Genomic DNA, 10,390 nt, shown 5'->3' with positions numbered 1-10,390 from the left:
CATTCGCAATGTTTCACTGAGAACATTTCCCAACTGCTGTATTTTTTTCCACAGAGTCTCACTATTTCATTATAAAAATCTAAAAGAACAGGCCCCTTGTTCTCAGGCAAGAAAACACAGAAGCTTCATTTGTTTATTATTTTTAGCCACGACGCATTTTGTGTGCTCTATAGCTTCTTGGGTGATTGTTTAATTGTGAATATATTGGCATGTGACTTGAGGTCAGCTGTTTGTTCCCTGAATGGTACAGTCAGTCAATCCATAACACTGACAAGGAGAAATTTATTAAAGTTCAAGCTTCAAATTCTAGGCTGTCAACAGATAATCTCCCTCTCTTCAAATCCTCTACGTCTCTCATGAAAAAATTTCCAAACTATCTAATTGTCCTCGAGTATAGTTTCTAAAGCAACTTCTTTCTTCTTCATTGTTGTAAAAAAGGCAGATTGGCAAACAGGAAAAAAAGTTACTTCCAATTCTCCTATCCAAAGGTAATCCCAGCTAAGATTTGGGTGCCCAGTCTTCTCAGCTGGTTGAAACAATTTTTTGAACAACCACCGAAATGAAGTCAAAGTGAGTTTCCCAAGGGCTTCATGTGTGGGCATGTTCTTCAAAAATCACTTTTTCCAAAAGCCAAAACCACATAAAGTAAGGTTTTTTCTTTCATTTAAATGTTTCCAGTTTGCCACCAGTGTACAGCTCAGGTGGGCCATCAGTCTCTGGGGAAATAGGGTTTTTTTAAAGAAAAAATGCTGATTTCTGCTATTCCACACCTCATTTCAAGAATGCCAGAACTGATTACATTTCACCCATTTCCTGCTCCTCCCAGATGCACCCGTGCCCTGCTTTGGCGCTTCTGAAATACCTACTATGGGATCCCTTCATCTGGTTCTTTTGCTTCCAATTTGGCCTCTGAGGGGTGAGAGGAGGATCAACGGGGTGAGATCGACAGTAAATACAACATGGTATTAATGGTGGTCAACACAGGGCAATTGGAACACAGCTGTTGGTTGTATTAGTTTCTGTATCCTTACAGATTTTTTTTAAAGTTCTAAATATTAACAAATCTGAGCCAAACAAAAGGTATGGTTTTTGTGTTCCAAGAACTCAGGATCTGACATAATATGCAAACTATTACAGGACATGCAAGCCTAGCAAACAGGTCATTGCCTTAGAGAGCTTTCTAACAAAGGTTAGTACAAGTGCTAGACTCTAGTAGCTAGGAGAACACAGAGTGGGGATCACCGCTTCCCTCCCCAACCAGGTCTTCTTAGAGAATATAGGAAGGCTTCTGCCAAGAGACAAATACTGACTTGAGGCTGGGAGGGTGAATAGCTTTCTGTGGCTTCAAGTGAAAGTAAGTGCATTGCAGAAAGAGCCATGGCATATATGAAATCCGACTCTGAGATCATACAAGTGCATGGGGAGGGGACTGTGTCTTCACTATGGCTGGGGTTGTTCTTGTGTCAGTGGATAAACTTGGAGAAGTGGGAATTCACCAGAGGTTAAGAGGCCAATAGGACAAGCTACCCAGTGGTTGACATGAAACCAATAAACCAATGAAGGGCATATAATGCAACTTTTGTGTTAGCAATGTCCTTCAGTGGACGGTGTGAAAGATAGATGGTAGGGAGGAGGAAGGGAGGCAGAGAGACCAATTGGGAGGTTACTGCGGTGATCTAGGTGAGTGATGATGATGGTTTATGATAGGGCAATGGCAGAGAGGGAGTAGGGGACAGTCAGGGAAACTTTAGAAGATAGAATCCATCGTGCATGGAGACAAATTATGGATGTGGCAGGGGGAGAGGGCAGACTCGAGAGGGACTGCTGGGTTTCAGACTTGGCAGTGGGTTGGAGATTATTCTAAATGCACTAAGATAGGAGCAGAAATAGAGAAGAACAGATGAGTAAAATTTGCAACATGTTGAGTTTGCAACAGGTTGGAGTTGCCCAAGAGGCCACGAAGAATAGGGATTTGGAGTGGGTGCAGCAAGCGTGCTCTCTAGCCTGGAAGCAGACGCATCGATATAACAAGACCACTGCTGAGGCCATGACTGTGCTGAAGGTATGCTGGGAAGAGTGAGGGAGAGAGAACAGAGGTGGGAGATCAACATGTAAAAGATCAAGGGGTGATCTAGAGAGAAGGCAAAAGACCAGGAGAGAGCGATGTCAGTCAATGTTGCATTTGTTAAAGAAGGAAATCATTTCAACAAGGAACAGCTGCTAGGTAAGAGTGGGCAGACAAGTACTATACGACACGGTGTTGCCAGATACAATGCAGAGTGCCCAGTGAAATTTGAATTTCAGATAGGAATGAACTTTTTTAGTATAAGTATGTCCCCTATTTTTGTTTGCTAAATATGACAATCCTAGCAAGATAAAGACTAAAAGTGCCTATAAATGTGGTAGTTAAAGCAGGGAGCAGAAGCAGGAAGGAACTGAGAGTCACTGCAGGTGAACCAGACCCTTTCTCTTGTGCATCAGAAACTCCATAAATGGTTGCCAAGTTAAATCCCGAGACAGTTTCTCCAAGCCTGTAGTAAAGAACTGGAATATCTCACTTTTGCCTCTATTGAAAAATTATAACCCCAAATAGTTGGGGCACATATAGTTCCTATTTGTCAGAACAATCTGGAAAATCGTCTCAGTTCTGTGTTTCTATTCACCAGTGAAGGCCCATCTGAGAGGCGGATGTCCTTTCTGCCCATCTGGTAATACACAGCAGCCCCAGGGGCCAGCAATCTCTTGAATGCCTCCTGGTTGTCAAGACAATGCAGCTTTCCAGGTGAATAAAACAGATTGTGAGTCTGGCTGAGGGGATAACAAAATAAAACAAGGTGTGCTCCAAACCTGCAGAGTCAGTTTCTCAAGAGGGTTTCTAGGCCAGTGGGCAACTTCAAAGTCCTTCAGCTTGGTCTGATGTTTGCTGCTCCCCAGGGCCAGCAGACTGCCTTTCTTCCTTTGCATAGCTAAGTGAAATCCACTTACCCTGCTGGAGGAATTCACCAACCACAAAACTAACCCATTAAGAGGCTGTTCAAGCCTGCCCTAAGTGATCCAAAGCAGGCAAGCAAATCCACAGGTGCTTTCAAAGACAGGTCTTCTAGCATTTCTGCTCCCTTATACTCGTGAGCCAACACCGGAGTGGAGTGCAGGTCCCAGGACTTATCTGGAGGGACAGGGCCTGAAGATGCTTTCTGTTGGTGGACAAAGTAAGAGAAAGCTGGTTTAATGGGAAATCTTGGATTTCTTTTTACCATTTAATTTTTTTAATTTAAATTCAATTAATTAACATGTAGTGTATTATTAGTTTCAGAGGTAGAGGTCAGTGACTCATCAGTCTTGTATAACACCCAGTGCTCATTACATCATGTGCCCTCCTTAATGCCATCATCTAGTGACCCCATCCCCTCCCCACCTTCCTCCAGCAACCCTCAGTTTGTTTCCAATGATTAAGGGTCTTTTACGGTTTGTCTCCCTCTCCGATTTCGTCTTGTTTTATTTTCCCCTCCCTTCCCCTATGCTCCTGTTTTGTTTCTTAAATTCCACACACAAGTGAAATTATATGATAATTGTCTTTCTCTGATTGACCGATTTTACTTGGGAAAGCTTGGATTTGGGGGTTTGAGTAGACCTGGGTTCAAATGCCAGATCTACCTTACTCCAGTTTTGTAGTGTTAGGCTCCATAGCATGGTGGGTTAAAAGCAAGGCTTTAGAATTGGACACACTGGATTAAATTCCTAGAGCTACAAGTGAAATGCAGATAATGTTTTTCAAAATGCCTTCCTTACATATTCTTCTTGCAGTCATTGTGTCATTATGGCTCTAAGAGAGAAAAAAAAGATGACTGGTACCTCAGGAAGGGGGAGAACAGGAGAGAATCCAGGGATGGTTCCAGTCAAACAGTGGGAGGGACAGGAAGGCCTTTCACCAAGGGGAGGAGTGAGAAGTGAAGAGGGAGGGGAAGGAGAGGGGAAAAGGGTGAGAGGGGGGCATTAGAGGCAGTCAGTGTCATCAAAGGGGATTCCAGAGCTGTAGTCTGTCCCCCTTCCTGCTCAAGAGACTCTGAGGAGTCGACCTTTAGAGGACCCTGCACTGAGCGAGGAACCTGCACTGACCCGGAGTGGCTCATGGAACAGAGAGCAGGCCTGAGGCGGAGCCTACCCCTCAGCTTGGTGCTCTCCAGCTGGGCCTGAAGCTCCTGCCGGCCTCCAGTGGGGAACGCAGTACCCAGAGAGCTGAGGCCCATCTGCCTGCCATGGACCTCTGTGGCCAGGGGGAAGTGACTCAAAGCAGAGATGGTGAAGAGGACCGCCTGCACCTTCGGGGACAGGCTGAGACCCAGGTGTGTTGTCCTAGTGAGAGCTGGGCTGCCACCAGCCAGCAGCAGGAAGGAGAGAGGGAGGGGACATCACGCCCAACCAGGCCAAGATAACCACTGCAGGCTTCCGCAGCAGGGATTTCAGGGGCCAGTGTGAACGTGGTGGGGGCTTCTCCATTTTGACAGTGAGAACCCAGAAAAGAGAGCAGAGACTAGCCTTCCTGGGAGGGGGAGGGGAAATAGCCTGGTAAGGAAAGTTAGAGCCTGGAATTACTAGAATACTTGTTCAATAGCAACAAAAAAACTAGAAAACAAAAAGAAAAACAACAACAACAACAACAAAATCTTCCTGAGAGCTGTGACTTGTCTAGTTTGTTTTTGTTTTGTTTTGTTTTTTCCCCTGTTCCTCAGTGGCTTTTGGGTCTGTAGAGGACAAAATGATCAGTAATGGGCCAGTGGTGGGGAGAGAAGGATCCCACCAATACGCATACTTGAGGCACAGTGTATGAATTTACATCGGCACCTGCAGGGAAACTTTGTAGGCTTGGACTATCTACTTAACTTCTTTGAGCCTCAGTTTCTGCATCTGGAAAATGCGGATCACAGTAAATCATAAGGGATGTTGTGTGTATTAAATGAAATGATGCACATGAAAGTGTAGGGAACAGCGCCCAACACATAGTTGTGCCCATGAAAGGCCCCATGACATTATTACTTCGCTTCCATGAGCTTCATTGTCTATCCCTGTGAACTGGGGAATGCAATTTCCATCTCACACCATAGGTATGAAAATTGTGTTAATTTTTATTTCCCTTCTGTTCCTTTTTCTGGAGAGCTACAGCTTATCTTAATCTTCTACCTCAAATAAATACATCTCTATTCACTTACCTAATCGAGAATGTGTTCTTGAGTATTTGCTCTGTGTCAGTCACTGCCCTGAGGGTTCCCCCGATTACGCATGTACAATGTGTATCCTTCACAGGCTGCTGGTGGTAAGGGAGGGGACAATATTCTTACTTCTTCCTAGTAGAAAGGAAAAATGCTAAGTGAGACAGCCAAAGCACTGTGGTGACCCGGAAGAGATGGGGTGAGCTCCAGTGGAAGTCAGGGAATGCCTCCTGTGTAACATGACATTTGACCTGAACCTTGAAGAATAAGAGACACTTAGGGAGGTAGAGATTGGGAAGGGTGGTCTAGACTGAGAATTATGAAAACAATACCATGTAGGGGGGGTGTTTTGAGATTGGATAGATGAGTGGTTCTGTGTGACCAGATCAGGTAAGACAGGAAGTTGTAGCATAGTAATAAGATGGAGAGCTGGATACAGGCTTGATATGATGGACCCATGAAGCTACCAAGCTAACAGTCATCAACTTTTCACTTTCTCATAATATTTTGTGAAGGGAAGGAGGAGAAACCAAAATGAATTGTGCTCCAGATACAGGTGAGTCACAGCACTGAGACCATTTGTCTATATATAATACTTATAACCCTCATGGTCATGCTGGAAGGTAGGTATACACAGAGGAGGAGACTGAAGTTCAGAGAGGCTAAAAAACTAACAGGAGGCCACACAGCTGGACAGTAATCTACTGAGAGTCAAATCTAGATTTGCTGATCCAAAACTAGTGTGATAATACAGGGCCTTTATGGTTCCCTGTTCTACTTGTTACCTTGTGAAAGCACCACTTCTTTCCAGCCCCCGTGTTGAAGGAAGTTCTGTTACCAACGAATTAGCAGGAAGGGTGGGCTGGAAGCTGTCTGAGAAATTGAGACCCAGTGGGGAGATAATTTTGGTTCCAGGGTCCAGGGTCTTAGAAAACCACCAGAAGGAGATGGGTCTTCTCCACCTTCAAATGGCCCCATGGATGTTCTAGAAATCTTGAGGCATTCAAGGAGAATAGTGTCCAGGATTGAGATCCATCTTAAGAAGGTAATAGGAGCCTAAAAGTAGGAAACCTCAGGATACTTTCATCTTCTGTACATTTATGCTCCATTTAAGTCCTAGGTGAAAAGTCAGGATATATGATAGGCTCACTTTTATATGTGATAGAATTTAGGAGAGAGAAGACTCAGAAATGCCTGCTTTTTTTTAGCTGGAACCAATACAGTATGACCCAAGACATTTTTGGTTTCGTACCATAAAGCTGGAGAATGAGAAACGAGATCTGACCTCATGAGCCTTGGGGAAATGGCTGAGGCTCAGAGAGGCACGTTGACTTACTCTGGGTCTCACAGAAGCAGAGTCAAGATGAGAACACAAGTACCAAGGTCCCAGTTTTATTACCACACTGCTCAAAGAAGAATAAACTCACTTAATTGGAGGACTAAAAACAGTTTATGCTCTTGATGGCCTGTGATTGGGTTTACAAGAATCACAGTTTTTTCAACTAGAGGAGATGGTAAATATCGTCTAGTCCAATTAATTTATTTTATAGATGAGAACACTGAAGCTCAGAATAAGAAATTGACTTGCCTAAGGTCACAACAGTTTTGGTGGTGGGGCCTGGTTTAGGTCACAGATCCATTGCCCGTGCTTGGTATTCTTTCCACGATGGTTTAATACTGTGTCCCCTGGATTACAACTCCCTCCACTCTGGTATCCCCACCCCCACATACTCATATAGGGAGAGTCAAGAGCTAATCAGTTACTTCCTTACCCTTAAGACAGGCATACCTTTCCAATTTTATGAAAGAGATAAAAATATGTTCTTTCAAATCAACCAGGGAAAGCAGTTCTCCAGACATCTGGCACTTTCCTGCTTTGAGTCCCTATATTTTCAGCGCGAGTCTCAGAAAGTCAAAACAGAGTCAGCTCCCAAACTCCATCTTATTTTTCACGAAGCCTCCCAAATTCTAGGCAGATTTCCTGCCCTACACTGTCAATGACAAGAATCTCCTCCTCTCTGGTCAAAGTCCTGCCCCTACTTCCCCCCCCCCCCCACCAAGAAATATGCATGGCGCAGTGGCCATCTCCTGCCTGGGCAGCCAGCAAGCCACCCAGGCTGTTCTGTCCTCTGGAACAAAAGGCTAGGAGCCCACCTTCCTCCCAGCCTCCTTGTTTTAAGAGGGGGCCCTGATGTGTTCCCATTAACCCAGGTGGAGACTGTTTGCCATCACTTCCTGCAATGAGGGATTTCACGGAGCCCAGAGAAGGAAACCCGGACTCCCCCCACCTTGGGGATTAGCGTCCCTCCTCCCCACCCTGTTCGCACAGGATCCCTTTTTTCTAGGTCTGATATGACTTTCCTCCCCATAGCGGGCCGGTAAGGATCCATTTGTGTTCCTGGCCTGCATTCCAGCTGAGTCCCCAGAGCACTGGGGCTGGAAATGATTTGTGTAGGGCACTCGGCCAGCTTCGCTTTTAATCACTCACATACTCACAGACACAGGGAGTCCCGCCCTGCTCACCCGGGGAATGGAAGGGACCTCCCTCGCTTTGACAGGGTCTTACTAAGTGGTGGGGTAAACAGGGATTCTAGTCTCCAGGAAAGATGTTGTAAAGAGCCTCCTTTTCCGGGGTTAATTGTGGAAATCGATGTCTCGTGGAGCCCCTCCCCCTCCCCCCAACTGCCTGCGAAGCAGACGTGGTTCCAGCAACTATTCACCCTGCAGCCTTCCTGAGCACCACTCCGACTGGGGGAGGAGGCTAGGATGGAGCGGAGCCTGGGGAAATGGGTAGGATTTGCTCAGGACATTTGGGCTAGGAGGTGACAAAAGACAAGGCCCCAGGGAAAGAGTCACCTGGGGGTGGGATAAAGGAGAGAATCAGGGAGCAGCTGGAGGGGAACAGAGGTGCTTGCTGGGGAGGAGGGAGTGATGAATAGCCAGGGTCCCAACAGAAAACAGAGAGCACACCCGGAATGGGATACTTTGAGGAGGGTTTGTTTGCAAAGGTATGAGCCTAAGGGAACCTCAAACAGTAGTGCAATAAGGAGCCAAAAAGGCGTTAAAAGCTCTGGGCACGGAGACAGTGACCAGAATAGAGGAGAATCATGCAGGGCAGCTACCGAAGAAGGAACTGAGCTCTTCAGTCAAGAACACATCCTGCTTGAGGCGGCCTTGAGTGGAAGATCCAGGCCGAGGCAGATTTAAGCAAAGCAGGTGACATTTAAGCTACAGGGACCCCACATTTGCACAGACCCCTTCTCAGGCCTAAGGAAGAGTCCTAGTGATTTGTTCATATGTCACATATTTTTGTAAATGGAGGGGTAAATTTTGCAAAAGTAGGATATTCTCTATCCCAGTTTCCCTCCACCACATACTTCATGTGCTGGGTGGCTTGGAGTGCTTGTGGGCATTTTTAGGGTCTGGTCAGGGAGAAGATGAGTTTGGGCTTGGTCGGATATAATGTGGTCGCCCACCGTCACTTGTGTATGTATTTAATTCATTGTTAGCGGTCCTCATGTAGAAATGGCTTCCAGGATCTCCCACTCCTCTGAGGTCATGACTTGAAGGTACAAAGAGGTCACATTGTAATGTATATGTGTCCCTTGGGGCCCAGCGTGGCTATATGTGGGTAGCAAGGAGAACACTGGTTTGTCATGTGAGGAATGGGAGGCCACAGCTCAGTCATATGACACCAGATTAGGAAGCCTGGAATGCCAACCCAGCTTGAATTTTACACATGGAAAAGTGAGATCTGAGTGACATGAAGACAAAAGTATTTACTGAAGGAGTCTTCACTCTGGGGTTGTAAAACACCTGTCATTTACCACTTACCTGCAGCCCATGTGAAGCAAAGTCCTGCATCCCCGTAGAGGCGGGAAGAGCAGTCTGCTCCCGTTCTTCTCTTCTGTGGATCGGGATGGTCTGTGCCCCCACACAAGCTACAGGGGAGACCAGTGAACAACGGGTAACCCCAGGGTTGGGGCCCCTAATCAGAAGCCACAGTAACACCTCTCATTTAACAGCCCTTTCATCCTGAATGCCAAGCTTATGTCCCCTCTTCTTCCACGCTGTGATCGAGTCCTTCTTGTCCCTGCCTCTCTCGGTCAGCTCCCAGTTGCCGCTCTACCCACACAAAATCAGATGGGCCTCCTGCCTCGGAGAGGACGAGCCCAAGTTTGAGGTGGAGAGGTCAGAACTGAATTCCCCTCTAAGCGCCTCTGTGACCTTTCTGGGTCATTGAAATCCTGGCATCATTTCCTGGATCTTTTCTGTTCTGCTGAGATTCCAAGAGATTCCAGAATGACTCCCTTCTCCTCATCCCACACCAGTGCTCTCCTGGACTGATCTCTCCAATGCTTTGTCCTCCACCAGGAAACGAGGACTTCTAAATCTGCTATCTCCGGCCAGTGGGCCTTGCCGAGATCCTCTTGTCCAACCTCCTCTTTTAGCTGATACCCCTCTCCTTGAGTGTCCCCAAATACTTCCCACACAATACGTAAAAAACCAAGCTCACTAAGTTCCAGAAATTCTTCCTTTGTGCTTCTTCCTTACTCTCTGTCACTCCCTTACTGGGCTCTGACGTGCTCTAGTCCAGCCCATTGTAAACACCTATTGTAATCCACACGCAACGGTGTCATAGTGAGTTTCCTACAACAGATCATGCACTCCTCTCCTGAGAAACCTTCTGTGGTTCTGGATGCTTTGTAAATTGCACCCAAAGCTCTCAGCCTGGTCACATTTATTTGATAATGAAGAGTGCATGTGACTTTGTAGTTGTTTGTAAATACCTCATCAGCCCCATATCCCTTGCTCCAGACAATGTCTTCCCCTCCCCTCAACAGGCAGTGAAACTCACCAGCACTCAGGAAGTGTTAGCTAAATGAACACTTTGGCCCTGGGTTCTCTTTCTAGCTTTATCACCCTCTGCTCCCCCATTCCCCCCACTGCCCTCAGGCTACTCAAACTCCAGTGCTCACTGCTCTCCCACCTCTCCTGCTCAAATTCTCTCCTCATTGCCCTTGTGCATGTAGGTTTCCCACTGGGGATCTTTCCTAACCTGGCAGCCACTCCTTCCCAACCACTGTTAGGTGCCTTTGGGGCACTCCTACACACACACACACACACACACACACACACTCTGCTTTCACCATGAAGAACTTCCTGCTTCCTTCTCCTCCTCT

General features: G+C 46.4%; 1 long non-coding RNA gene across 1 annotated transcript; it reads right to left on the bottom strand.

Annotated features, from left to right (window-relative positions):
- Positions 1-265: 265 nt before the first annotated feature.
- On the bottom strand, positions 266-9,798 carry LOC106005126. The gene is made up of 3 exons (XR_001178300.2): positions 9,042-9,798; positions 5,208-5,342; positions 266-3,194 (listed from the first exon to the last, which is right to left on the bottom strand). It is a non-coding gene; the product is annotated as an uncharacterized LOC106005126 (long non-coding RNA).
- Between the last annotated feature and the right edge of the window lie 592 nt (positions 9,799-10,390).

This window comes from Mustela putorius, unplaced genomic scaffold, assembly GCF_011764305.1.
Source record: "Mustela putorius furo isolate JIRA1106 unplaced genomic scaffold, ASM1176430v1.1 tig00003834_pilon_pilon_pilon, whole genome shotgun sequence".
In the NCBI taxonomy this organism is placed as follows: Eukaryota; Metazoa; Chordata; class Mammalia; order Carnivora; family Mustelidae; genus Mustela; species Mustela putorius.
This window is presented reverse-complemented; position numbering and strand designations above follow the sequence as displayed.